A 14150-nucleotide genomic window follows, 5' to 3' on the forward strand; every position below is an offset into this window, starting at 1 on the left:
GCGTGTGGTAGTGAACAATTCCACAAGTTATTATCAGAAGAATTTCCACCCTCATGACGTGCCCACGTCAATAAGCCGTGCGATAACTTTCAAATCTCAACTTCTTCGTCAGAAGGGTTCTTGCCTTCTTGACGTACCCACGTCATGTTCTAGGAAAAGGTATGTATTTTTTTTAAAAAAAATTAAAATTTTTTTGTTTCACCTTAAAATTTAATTTTTAAATTTCAAAATTTAAAATCTGAATTCAAAATTTTAAAAAAAATCTAAACGTTTTCTTCTTCTTCTTTCTTTCTTCTTTTCTTCTTCTTTCTTTCTCTTTTCTTCCTTTCCTTCTCCCCTGTTTTTCCCCTCCTTCTCTTTCGGCTGAAACTCAACACACACTAACACGCATTGGCCAACCCTCGCGCGCCACAACACCACCGCTGCATCGCAGTGCCGTACACCGTCACCGTCACCGTCGCCAACGAGCGCTGCTGCTGCCCACTGACGCGCGCTGCCACCCTCAAAACCCCTGCTGTCTGCCGCCACTTCTGCACACACACACACACTCTCTCTCTCTCGACCCACACCGCACGGAGCCGCCAATCTCTTCCTCTCTCTCTCGCTGTCCGCCACCCCTGCCGAACGACACCTCTGCTCCCACCAGTCATCTTGCCAATCGCACGCTGTTCGCCAAGCGTCGCCAGCCATGGCTGCTCCGCTGTTTCCACCTATCCCATAGCCAGTCGGGGACCTCCACCACATATTCGGGGATGTTTCATTGTCCTATTTGCTTTATTTGCTCTATTACCTCCATTGAGGACAATGTTGGATTTAGGTGTGGAGGGAGAGCTGTGGTACAGCTAGTATTTTTAGTTTTGAGATATTTTTCCTTTATTTCTTGTTGTTTATTCTGTTTTTCTTTTATTTTCTTTTTCCTTTTATTAGTGATCAGTAGTTTTGTGACTACCAAGGATTGATGATGGTTGTTGACTCTAATTATGCTATTGTCAAGTTTTAGTAATAAAAGTGTATCATGTTAATTCGATTAAGTCCAGAAGTATCTCTTTGGTGAATATCAATGATTTTGTGCCTCTTATAATTTTTGGTTGACTTTTCTAGGTATAGGGAATAACTGGTTGGCATTTCTATGTGAGTTGGTCCAATTATTAACTTTAGTTCTCCATGTTTGAAGAAATGAGACTAACTGCTGCTGTTTTATGTGATAGTTTGAGTTATTTTGTTGCCTGGCTGTGATTAACAGTTGGTTGTACTCTGCTAGTTATTACTGCTGAGTAATCGAAGATCTTCACCAAAAGTATCGATTCTCGTGTCAAAAAATAGTAATACCTATCAGTATGTGGTCTTATAGCTACAGGAGCTGAGTAACTGAGCTCCTTCATCTGACAAATATTAGAGTTCACGTCAAAAGGTTCTAATGGCAAGAGACTAAGCCTATTATTACTATTGAAAAGAAAAAAAAAAGAGAGAAACAGAAAAGCGTGATAAAAAGGTGTGAAAGTTGTATAGATATGTGCTTAAAGTCAATTTGCCAATCTATGGATTTAATGTTGAGATTTCGGTTAATAGTTGGACCATTTGCTGATAAATACTGATCGATCATTCCTTTTTCTTAGGATAGTTAGCCATAAATTGGAGAAGCCTGCGGTTTAGAGGCTAACTGAGGTGATGTTTCTTGGATCTCGACCATTGATACTTGATATGTATCTTCTTGTATATTGGCAATTGGAAGATAGAGTGATAGCCATTGTCAAGAATTGATGTTTGTTTGCTGTTCTCATGCTTGAGAACAAGTATGGTTTAGGTGTGGGGAGAATTGATAGGTCGCGATTTTGTCATTTATTTTATAATTAATTCCGTCCTATTATCTTACCAAATATGCATTAATTAGTGACTTCTATTTACTTTTGGTATTTGTACTGATCACAGGGATTTGGAGAAAAAAGTGGTAAAAATGTGAAAATTTACCAAATGTGATTTGAACTAACAAAGGTAATTCAGCACAAATAGGAAATGTGTCAACTAGGAAACCTCCTAGTTTGTTGGCCGCGGTTAAAAAGGAGATAGAGGTCAATTGCGAGGAGGACTCCAGGGAGCCTTGGGAGAGCCAGCCGCCACAAGCAAAAAAGTAAGGAGAAAGCTAGTTTCTCGATTCTCGGCTAATTCCTACTTCTTTTCTTTCCATAGTATGAGGGATGTATAATCCCAATTAGGAGACAATTTTTAGCAGACTGGACTTGGTCATCTTTGGTCGTCTTATGCTTTTTCTATTGTTTTGTGCGAAAAGACAATTAGTCATTCTTTGTAGTTTCGCATTATTCTTATTCCATCGAATTGAATCATCTCAATTGAGGAATGTACGCCGCAATTGTTTCTATGAATTCGCATGAGATTGTTCCAACAGAGATGAACTAAATCTCTTTTTCTAGTAAAGGAGCAACGGAGGATTTGGTTTATTTAAAAATTGTAAGATCGATTTAATTTTATTTATTCCTCTAATTTACTGCATATTCTCTGTTGATAATGTTTATGGTTGTTTCGTTGATTGAATATCCTGGACCCGGACGTTGAATTAATTTAGCAACCTAATGTCAATTGGAGCGTTAAATCCGTAATTATTTAATTGTTCTAAAATAGTGACAACTGACATGATTGGAGTTGTATCAGGAGAATATACAGGCTAATCTAAAGTAACTCTGATAGTGTGTTATTTGGTTAGAATAGGGCTCCTCTAATACGTAAGGCAATTGGAGAATTAAATATTACTGGCACACCTGAGATTATTTCTCAATTAGAGTAATAATTGACGGTCGTACCTCAGTCATCGATACAGTAAGGAGGAGTTGACTGTCATCGCTTGTTTGACAGTTATAACCTATTTATTAATTCATAATTGGAATTATCTTTGCATCGAGAATTAATTAGGTGAACCATTACCGAAATTATTTCTTGACTAGAGCTTAGTTATTGTTAATTTGATTTTAATAATTTGTCATTTAATCTATTGTTGGCTATTTATTTTTATTCGAACATTTTAATTAATACCATTGCTATAAAAAAATCCCCCATAACTTGAACTTTAGTATAAATGAATTACTCTCAATCCCTATGGATTTGACCCTACTTACCCTATATACAAATTAACAAGTTCACATGAATAAATTCTGGTATATCGGATTTAGCAAACTCTTTAGAGTCAGGGTGAATCTAGTAACTCATTGCACATTCAGAATCACTGCTCTAGTGCTAGAATTGACTCGAAACTACTATTGTTGGCAATTAGGATTATCATTTTTATTATTGTACAGGCATCGACAACCTGTCAAATCTCAACTGTTGCTGCTCATCAAGTGGGAGGGTAACTCGTATATCTCATATTAATGGGCTTTTTCATGCCATTTTGCAAACAAGAGAAACAAGAGAACTTACACTCTCACGTGAACTTAAGAGAACTTAAGAGAACCATTCCACTTTGTGATGCCATTGCAACGAAGTCCTCATTTGTACAGCGCCGTACCCATTTTAATTTATCCCCAGAACCTGTAAAGCAACATCTACTGTTTTATCTGAATTAAACTAGAAATAGTTACAATTCAAGCAACAAAACTGAGAAGGGACAAACCAATTGTATTGCTATGATTCCAGTAGATCTGGTCGATGAGAAGTAGTTCAGAGACACTTTCTTGACGTAACCATTCACAGTAAGCATTAAAAGAAATTGGTCTCCAGAAAATTCACTCACTGGAATGATTGATGTTATTCTCTCACCATCAGACAATGATAAGATCAGGATTTGGAGCACAAACAAATTAACAGATATATGAAGGTTATAATCAGAAGCTTCTCTGCAGAAGTGCATTCAGATACCTGAACTAGCGTTGCACCAGCTGCAGCTCGAGTGCATTCAGGAATTTTGTAGGCCCGAGCTGAGCAAACTATTCCCTTATCACTGCCAAGAATGGAAAAGCTCACAAGATGAACCAAATACATATACATGATCGAATAAGGGCTAATCACACATTAATCTGCTAAGGCAGAAAAGGATAAATGATAAAATATAGTAAGCATTACTGACACCAAGAAATACGCCATATCCATTTCAGTAAGTAGAGGACAGAAAACACCTTCACCAAAAAACTAACAGTAAAAGGATGACTTGCAGAAGAATACCTGAAATACAAGACAAGGTCATGGGCATGACAGACAAGAAAATCAGACATGGTATCATTATCTCTGAGTTTTCCTACTGATTTGCCAATAGTTCCCCGGTTTTGAAGATTAAAGGTATCAGACTTCAATCGTTTGACATAACCCTTCTTACTAATTGCCTGAAATTGAAACATGAAACCATTGGTGTAACAATGCAACAAAGAACTATGTGTGCCAAAATGGACAGAAGACAGCTAAACTACCAATTAGCATTTCGTCATTGGGGATAACATCTATATCTTCAACTTGGCTGCTCTCTGAGTCCTCTAATGTCGAACGTCTTGGGGTCGAACATCTTTATTTCAATCGCTTCTTCTTCTATCAGCTAAATTGCATGAAGAAAATAATAATTTTTTAAAAGCATGAACTGTAAAATGAATGGCAACGAAACGAGCACTAACATATTCAATGCACATTACTGCAGCAATAAGGCCAAAAGAAGGGGACAAAATCAATGTAAGATTGAAAGTAATATTGTTTTAGGAAAAAAAAACTAATGTCAGAAAAGGTAAATTGGAGAGCATTTCAAGATATAATTAGATAATATCAGTCTCTTTGTCCAACAGCAGATAAACAAACTTCACCTCTATATTCACCAATTGATTCTTGGCTAAAGCTAGATTAGATGCAGATCAAAGTACTTTAATTGACTGCCAAAGGCAATCCTTCAACATAAAACAAAACAAGATACAATTTCTTCTATACAACAATCTTACCTGAAGTATTTGCTTTTTGCTGGACAAAACCTCCAGCAACTTGGATATTTGAACTGTCAAAGATTTCCTATCATCAACAAATTTATTTCTCTCCATAATGGCAACACAAGTTTTCACTATCACAGGATAGTTCAGTTACAGCTCGAGAGATGCTATGATGCAGTAGTTAAAAGAACATATAAAAGTGAAAAGGACTATGCGACAGAATTATGATAAACCTCAAGGAGTGTTAGTCTTCTCAGGCTAACATCCAAAATAGCTTCAGCTTGTTTCTCTGACAAATTGAATTCTGGAAAAAGAGCAAAGTTATCAGGTGTAAATTTTCATATATATACCTTGTTTTTATTTTTCAAGCCTCAGATGTAGAGAGTATACTTTCATTGATCTCATGAATATTATCTTGGTGATCTAAATCCTTGAATAAGAGCACTTAACACCAGTGCATGGCACTACAGAAATTACAAGATCCAAAAGAATTCAGCATGACCGAAAAATTAAAAAGTCGAAACCAAATCCTTACAAATTTGTCTCCCTAATCATTGATACAAAGATAAACAAGAGAATGGTGCAAAAATAGTTGTACAACCATTAAAGCACAGAAACAAGCAAGGAAGATCGACTTCCAGAAAAATATCTCCTCAAATGAGAAAGAAAACGCAGAAAACAGTTTCTTGTTGTCTTAGGAGATACATACAAGCCATGCACCACGTGTTTCCGACCAATGCAAGTTTTAGATAACACAACCTAGTAAATTTCTTTGTTTCCACTTGCACATTTTCATTTTCTACCTTGGTGATGGTTATAGTTTTCAGAGTTTCCTAAATTTTTCTTCTTGTTTCTTCCTGCACAAAAAAAAAAAAGAAATAAGCAAAGTTCAGTCATTAAATGACAAATGGGAAATTTATAGAAAGTTACAATCTCCACGCGGAATAGTGCACCTACACGCCTTCATCGACGTTGTTTTGTCGACCGGAAGACCAAGAGCTAATTATCGAGACTTTGGACTGTCCGGACATATACTTCGTGAAATGGTTCATGCATGTTTGTTGCCAGGAGCAAGAAGATCAAGTTGGTAAGGATTAACCCTTGATTTCTATTCTATGATCGGTGATCATAGAAGTCCCCTTTACCATTCTGTATAGATCGGCTATTCTATTTGTATAGATATGGTAGAGGGGTACATTCAACCCTTGTTTGTCTAACCACCTTGCTGTAAGGATTATTTTTACATGAAAAGAGTATAAAAGTGCACGTTAGTTTTTCAGCCTGCCCAGACCTATCCATTTTAGAAAGCATATTATTGCTGCCATTTCTATGTACATACATATAGATGTGTGTGAGTAAACTAGTGCTTGATGCAAACTGTGTGTGCAACTAATAAAAAGATAATAAAATTTCAATTTATTTTTGTGTTAAAGTATTAGTAGTTTAAAAGAGTTAAACTGTTTTGGTATTTTTAGGGAAACAGTAATTTTTTGTTAGAGATCTGTTAGTTAATGCAATAAGGTGGGTAGTTAAGATGATGTAATTCTCTTTAAAAATAAGGGTAGATTAGACAATACGTTAAATGATACGATTTGTTTACATCAAACCCCTCCCTCCTGCTTTATATATGGTAGGATAAGAAAAGTTATGTGTGTCTATATATATATATATATATATATATATATATATACACACACATACATCACTTACATATAACTAGTTAGATAATTAAGGTGGTCTTTCTTACCACTTGCAAATCCTTCTTTACAAATCATCTTCATTTCTTGGTCAAGAGAACATAAGGGAAAAAATATCTTCAATCCATGCATATCCATCACCTACATATAACTAGTTAGAGAATTAAGGAGGTCTTTCTTACCACTTGCAAATCCTTCTTTACAAATCATCTTCATTTCTTAGTAAAGAGAACATAAGGAAAAGAATATCTTCAATCCATGCATATCGCTTACGCAAAACTAGTTCAGATCATAGAAGCTTATCAATAAGGTCTTTCTTCCTACTTGCAAATACTTTATTTGAAGGCATCTTAATTCCTAGTCCAAATAATATAGGGGAAAAATCTTCATTTCATCCAAATGCATCCAAGTGTGCAGCAAAACTCCTCTTGTTGATCAGAACAAAATCAGGGTAACTGCTTGCTGTCCTATTGTAGAAACAGAATCCAAAAGCTAAGTTGACATTGCATAGTACCTCCTTGTTTACAACGTGGGAGAAAGTTGCTTTTACTTTGTGTGAATATTGCATTTATTCTTGATTATTAAACACTAGGTGGTGGATATCAACATAAATTAGCAAGCACAATCAACTACAAATCTTTGACGATTTAAGAGTCAGAAACTTAAGAAAAGGACAGTTCGATGATAAGAATATCACGACTTTTTCACCCCAACCAGACCAAATCAAGTTGCAATTTGACAGCTTATGCACCTTTAAGGAGGTACAGAGAATGCTCAATTAAGGTATTCAGTATTCAATAATGTTAAAGAAGCTAAGCAAATGTTGAAAGTTCCACCGTATTCTAAAGTGGACTAAGGTCCATAATTTGAAAGAGATAAGAACAGGATGGAAACTCTTCAAAGTATTCCTGTAATACTTAAATCTGAATAGTGCCAACAGTCACATAGTCTTATAATACCTAAATGCCTATGATGGTGAAATTTACTCAACCTTTGTCACTTCTTTGACTACAGCACGTATTTTACACTCCAAACAACAAAATGATAGTCATATTAGAGTTTAAACACCAGAAACCTATAGAATAAGAACTGTTCACATAATTCAGACCCTAAGTAATGCAATTTGCATTATCAAGTGAAGTGGCATGCAAATCTAGAACAGACCAAACATATGATTATCATTTTGTGCCCTTGTATGGTTTCCTGCATGCATGCGAGAAGAAAATGGTACATAAACAGAGCGTCATCAAGAAGCAAATTACCTCAAATTACCTTTCATCAATTGAGCTGTTGCCCCGGAATCACTTGAAGCCTGCCTAATTATGTCAATCACTCTGTCCAAATTAACAAACCCCACAACGATACCCTAAGTTCATCACGCACCAAAAGGTGGAAAAAAAAACAATTAAAATGGGATATCAAGCACCATAACCACAAAACTTGGCAGCATAAAACAGGTGCAACAGCACCATGAAGCAAGCCATCAACAACCAGTCCATCTTTCCCTGTAGAGGGAATAATTCAAAGCCTCCGCGTGGATCAAGATATTCAAGTCAAAGAAACTGAGTTGAATATCAAAATAACAACCTAAAATAACTCAAGCAAATTAAGAGTACAGGACAAATGGTTGAAACTTGTAGTGAAAGACGCATACTCTAGACAAATGGTACTATTTAAAAAACGTGATATGCGTGTGAATCCAACTTCCCCAGAACTAAAGCGTACCTCAACAGTATGATGTCTATCTTGTGTATGTGAAAGCTTAAATCTAGCACGCCTTTCAATCACAGAGCATCTGAAGTCCAGGAAAGCCTGTGAACCGACAAAGAAAATTATAATTTAACCAGAGAAGTTTTGAAGGTATATACATGTATATCTAGCCCAATTATTGAAGGACATTCGAAATGCATGTCTAGGCAAATATAGAGATGCAAAATGCAGGAATGCCCAAGGTAAGGAACAATGTCTGCTCAAGACTGAACGACCTGAAACTTGGAATTTAACAAACTATAGATCCCGCAGATTGAATTCATTTCACAAATGAGTAAAACTACACAATCAATTGGATTCTGCAAAAGAAGAATTGCTATTGACGAGAATAAGTAGGAAACAGCATTCAAGGATATAAGAAAAGACTATCAGTTGTATAATTTAAATATGCACACTGCCAAGCCACTCCCTGAAGAAGACAAAGAATTCAAGGATAATAAGAAAAGATATATAAAGACACGCAACAAATAAGCCGTAATAACAGATAAAAAAAAACATGTATACTTGTAGTAATTCTATGTATCACAAATAAATAGAGCCATAATAAGAATAAATCACCAGGAGCAATTCCTTCAATCCCATAACTTTAGGTTGGCCATTAAGAATACTGTAAGCCAAAAATCACGAGAAGAATGAATAAGAATTGATCGGATATTGTATTTGAATAGCACAAAGAAGAGGAATAACCTGTGGTTCATCAGGTTAATTTAAGTATGAAACTAAGACATGTTTTGATCCCCCACAAAATGAATAAATTGCAATACAACAAAAGCCTAATTTCTCTTTCATTTTTATGTGAAGGAGAAATCTAGCTATTGATTACTATGCACTATAAACAATTGGAAGTGTTGTTTTACTTATCAAGAATAAAAACCACTGCACTTGTCATTTGTGCCATTTTCACCGTACAAGTACATATGTGCGCACACATACATGTCGAGAAAGATGTAACGATCGAAAACAATCTAAGAAGGGGGTGAATTAGGTTGATTAAAAGGCTAATCATGTTATGGGTACTTTTTTGTTCAATATGAAATTTACCCTCTTTTCTAAGTGATCACACAATGAATCAATCAATGAAGGAACAAAATCACTTGAGAGAAGTAGAAGAGATATGCAATTTAAGAATCACAAGATAATGATCAATAAATAAGAAGAGGAGTTGCAAACCAATTGACTACCAAACTCCTCTTGAACTTGAAGATCAATTCACAAAGCAAATTTCTTCAAGTTGATGAAATACAACCAATCTTGTGTACAAAGGAAGGCTCACTTCCTCCTTACTCCAAGTTTCACTTGGTCAAATTAGGAAGTTTTACTATCTCTCAGGACAACCCTCACAGAACTACACTATTAAAGTATTCACTCACAAATGAAAAGTTTACAATGAATTTCACACCACCAAGACTACAAATCTTCCTTAAAGAGTATTTTCTCACCTAAACTACTCTATATCTTTTGTATTTTCAATGTGCAAAAGTTGTTTGAAGTTTCTGATAATGCTCTATTTATATGAGACCAAGAAAGTGCTTCATTAATGCTTCCAACGGATAGAAAATAGTTGAAGAGTCATATAGCTGTTGGGAGTATCGGACGTCCGGTACTACCGTTGCTTGCGTCCAATAGCAGATAGAGAGTTTGAAGGATTCTATCGGACGTCTGGTTCTTCCGATACTTGCTTCCGATAGCAAACAAAGAGTTTGAATGATTCTATCGGACGTGCGGTACTTCCGATGTTTGCGTCTGATAGCAGACAGAGAGTTTGAAGGATTATCTCAATTCTATCGGACGTCCGGTACTTCCGATGCTTGCATTCGATAGCAGACAGAGACTTTCTATCGGACGTCCGGTGTTGTCTTTGTGAGCGTCCGACAGCTTTCGTCTTCCTTTTTCTTCTTTCAAATGTTCTTGTTCTTTGAATCAAATTACTTCAAGGTTGAAAGGATTTATTAGAAAAGATATTAGTACTATCCATTTGTTTTGTAAACATCAAAAAACAGGGATCAAGATCAACATTCTTCCCCTTTTTGATGATGACAAAACAATGGATGGAAGGAAGGAAAATGAGCAGAAGCTCCCCCTTGCTCATAGCATCTCAGAACAAAACAACTCTCCAATAACTCCCCCTTACATACAACATCCAATCCATTATCCATTCTCACCCTTTTTGTCATTATAACAACGGAAAGTCATACAACATCCATTAGTCAAAAATCATTAACAAAAATCATTAAGAACACCAAAATCTAGCAAGTATCATCAGCCAAGATCCAACATCATTAGATCAGCATTATTTTTTCTCCCCCTTTTTATCATCATAAAAATCTAGTAATATCAACTAAAATCCACTAATCATTCAAAAAATATCAAAGGAAACTCAGTTTAGAACATCATGAACATCAAAAGAAAATTACAAAAGAATATTGAAAATGCATCCTAATATGAAGTGCAAATGACTCTAGAGTGCCTAAAATGAAGTCACAAAATTTCGAAAAGTCAAAACATTTAAATTCCGAACCATTGTCACTTCTAATTTTAACAATATTTAAACCAAGCAGATTTTGAACTTTTGCAAATAGAGAAACAAAATTTTTTGAAAGTATCATCTTGTAAGCAAGAAAAACCACCCAAGTGTATCTAGAATAATCATCAATAATGACTAAATAATATCTCTTACCACCCAAATTAGCAATTTGTGTAGGCCTAAACAAATCAAGATGTAAAAGCTCCAATGGTCTTGAGGTAGAAACACGTCATCTCCAAATGTCACTATGCCACTAGATTTTGGGTTGAATTTGATGAATTGTGGTGGACCACTAGTCATGTGTCTTGAACATTCACTGTCTATGAACCACTTTGATTCACTGTCTATGAACCACTAGACACATGACTTTGATTCTAGTCATGTGTCTATGGACCACTAGTCATGTGTCTTGAACATTCACTGTCTAATATGAAGTGCAAATGACTCTAGAGTGCCTAAAATGAAGTCACAAAATTTCGAAAAGTCAAAACATTTAAATTCCGAACCATTGTCACTTCTAATTTTAACAATATTTAAACCAAGCAGATTTTGAACTTTTGCAAATAGAGAAACGAAATTTTTTGAAAGTATCATCTTGTAAGCAAGAAAAACCACCCAAGTGTATCTAGAATAATCATCAATAATGACTAAATAATATCTCTTACCACCCAAATTAGCAATTTGTGTAGGACTAAACAAATTAAGATGTAAAAGCTCCAATGGTCTTGAGGTAGAAACACGTCATCTCCAAATGTCACTATGCCACTAGATTTTGGGTTGAATTTGATGAATTGTGGTGGACCACTAGTCATGTGTCTTGAACATTCACTGTCTATGAACCACTTTGATTCTTTAATAATGTTCACTAGGTTCACCTACTCAAGAGTTCAAGAACTAATATTTGATACCCATTAATTTTTGTGTTCTTAAGAGATAGTATCATGTCTAACTATTCTCATGCATTTCATGTCTCTTCTCATGTTTTTCTTCACATAACTATTGCTTTTCATGTGACCTTTTTTACAACAAAAATTACACATAACAATGAGTCATTTGCATAAATAGGTTTAATAAATCTTACTTGTCTTCTCTTATAAATAGCAAAATCATTTGCACCAAAATTTATTTTCTTCTCATAAGTGCCAAGATGAGCCTTTGTTCCATTTCCTTGAAAGCATTTTTGTTTTTTATGTTGGAGCAACTCATTGAAATTATCCATTCTTCTTTTCAAATCACCTTGTTCCTTTTTGAATATTTCACAAATCCTTGTTTTTCTATCAAACTCATTTTGTAGATCAATCTCACCCTTTCAAGTAATCATTTTTAATTTTTAGTTTTTTATTTTCTTGAAAAAGACATGCATTGTCTTGAAAAAGAAAACTAATTTTGTGTTTTAATTCCTTATTTCTAGTATAAGATTTTTTCAAACTATCATACAATTTTTCAATTAAAGATTCAAGATCATCATCAGTTTCATCATCACTTTTAAATTGAGGGTTAGAAGTTGTTATCTCATTATTTCCAATGGCTATAAAGGCCAATTGATCAGATTTTTCTTCCTCTTCAATTTCACTATCGGAGTTGAACTCATTCCATGTGAATTGAAAGTTGTTGAATCTTGATTTTTTTTCAGTTTTCCCTTCTTTTTTCTTCTTCATTAGACACTCACTCATGTAGTGTCCAAATTGGCCACATTCATAATATTTGTCACCTTACCTTTTGTTGGCCTCTTGCTTTTCTTTGTTTATTGTATTGTTGAATTGATTGGAATTTAAATTACTAGATCCTCCTTTTCTGAATCTCCTTTTGTTGAGAATTCTCTTGAAACTTTTTGTGATGAGAGCAAAATCATTGTCATCAACATCCAAATCTTCTTCATCCAAGGAAGCCAAGTCATCTTTATCTTAGGATGCTTTTAGAGCAATGCTCCTTCTTACCTTTGCATCTTCTTCTTCTTGTACCTTAGTCTTAAATTTCAACTCATAAGAGATTAGAGAATTAATAAGAGATTCAATAGGCATAGAATTCAAATCTTTAGCCTCTTCAATAGTAGTCACCTTACTCTCCCAATCGTTGGACAAGGCATTTAAGATTTTTCTATTTTTCTCTCCCAAGGAGTATTCTTTTTCTAGAACTTCTAAATCTTTTATGAGGTCATTGAATCTACAATACATTTTATCAATATCTTCATGAGGTTCCATCTTAAAAGACTCATATTTAGTAACTAAGATAGACTTCTTTTGTTCTCTAACATTCTCACTACCTTCATGAATTTCTCTCAATTTGTCCCAAATTTCTTTAATTGACTTGCAGCCTTTGACCCTAATTGATTCATTTGAGTTTAAAGCACTATATAACACATTCATAACCATTGCATTTAAGGTGAGATGAACTCTATTGTCTACAGTCAATTCATTTTTTATTTTTGGTTTAGGTCTGTGAGTATTTTCATCTATTATAGAGGCATCATATAGACCTTCATTAACAATAAACCACAATTCAATATCAATCGATTGCAAGAAAATAATCATTCTTTCTTTCCAATTCACATAATTTGATCCATTAAACATTGGAGGTCTAATCACAGATTGCTCTTCAAAAAACATGGCATTGTTGGTTGTCATCTTTACTCTTAAGCCGCTTGAGCTTAATCTATAGGAGATCAAGTTCTGATACCAATTGTAAGGATCGAAAACAACCTAAGAGGAGGTGAATTAGGTTGATTAAAAAGCTAATCAAGTTATGGGCACTTTTTTGCTCAATATGAAATTTACCATCTTTTCTAAGTGATCACACAATGAATCAATCAATGAAGGAACAATATCACTTGAGAGAAGTAGAAGAGATATGTAATTTAAGAATCACAACATAATAATCAATAAATAAGAAGAGAAGAGTTGCAAACCAATTGACTATCAAACTCCTCTTAAGTTTGAAAATTAATTCACAAAGCAAGCTTCTTCAAGCTGATGAAATACAACCAATCTTGTATACAAAGAAAAGCTCACTTCCTCCTTACCCCAAGTTTCACTTGGTCAAACTAGAAAGTTTTACTATCCTTCAGAACAACTCTCACAGAGCTACACTATTGAAGTATTCACTCACAAGTGAAAAACTTACAATGAACTTGACACCACCAAGACTACAAATCTTCCTTGGAGAGTGTTTTCTCACTAAAACTACTCTATATCTTTTGTATCTTCAGTGTACAAAAGTTGTTTGAAGTTTCTAACAATACTCTATTTATAT

The 14150-nt window shown here is 34.8% G+C and overlaps 1 pseudogene; it reads right to left on the minus strand.

The window, feature by feature from the left end:
- Window positions 1-14150, minus strand: part of LOC113713920 (DNA gyrase subunit A, chloroplastic/mitochondrial-like) — a 113971-nt pseudogene that overhangs the window by 25497 nt on the left and 74324 nt on the right.

The sequence above is a fragment of the Coffea arabica genome, chromosome 10c (assembly GCF_036785885.1).
Source record: "Coffea arabica cultivar ET-39 chromosome 10c, Coffea Arabica ET-39 HiFi, whole genome shotgun sequence".
NCBI classification, from domain to species: domain Eukaryota; kingdom Viridiplantae; phylum Streptophyta; class Magnoliopsida; order Gentianales; family Rubiaceae; genus Coffea; species Coffea arabica.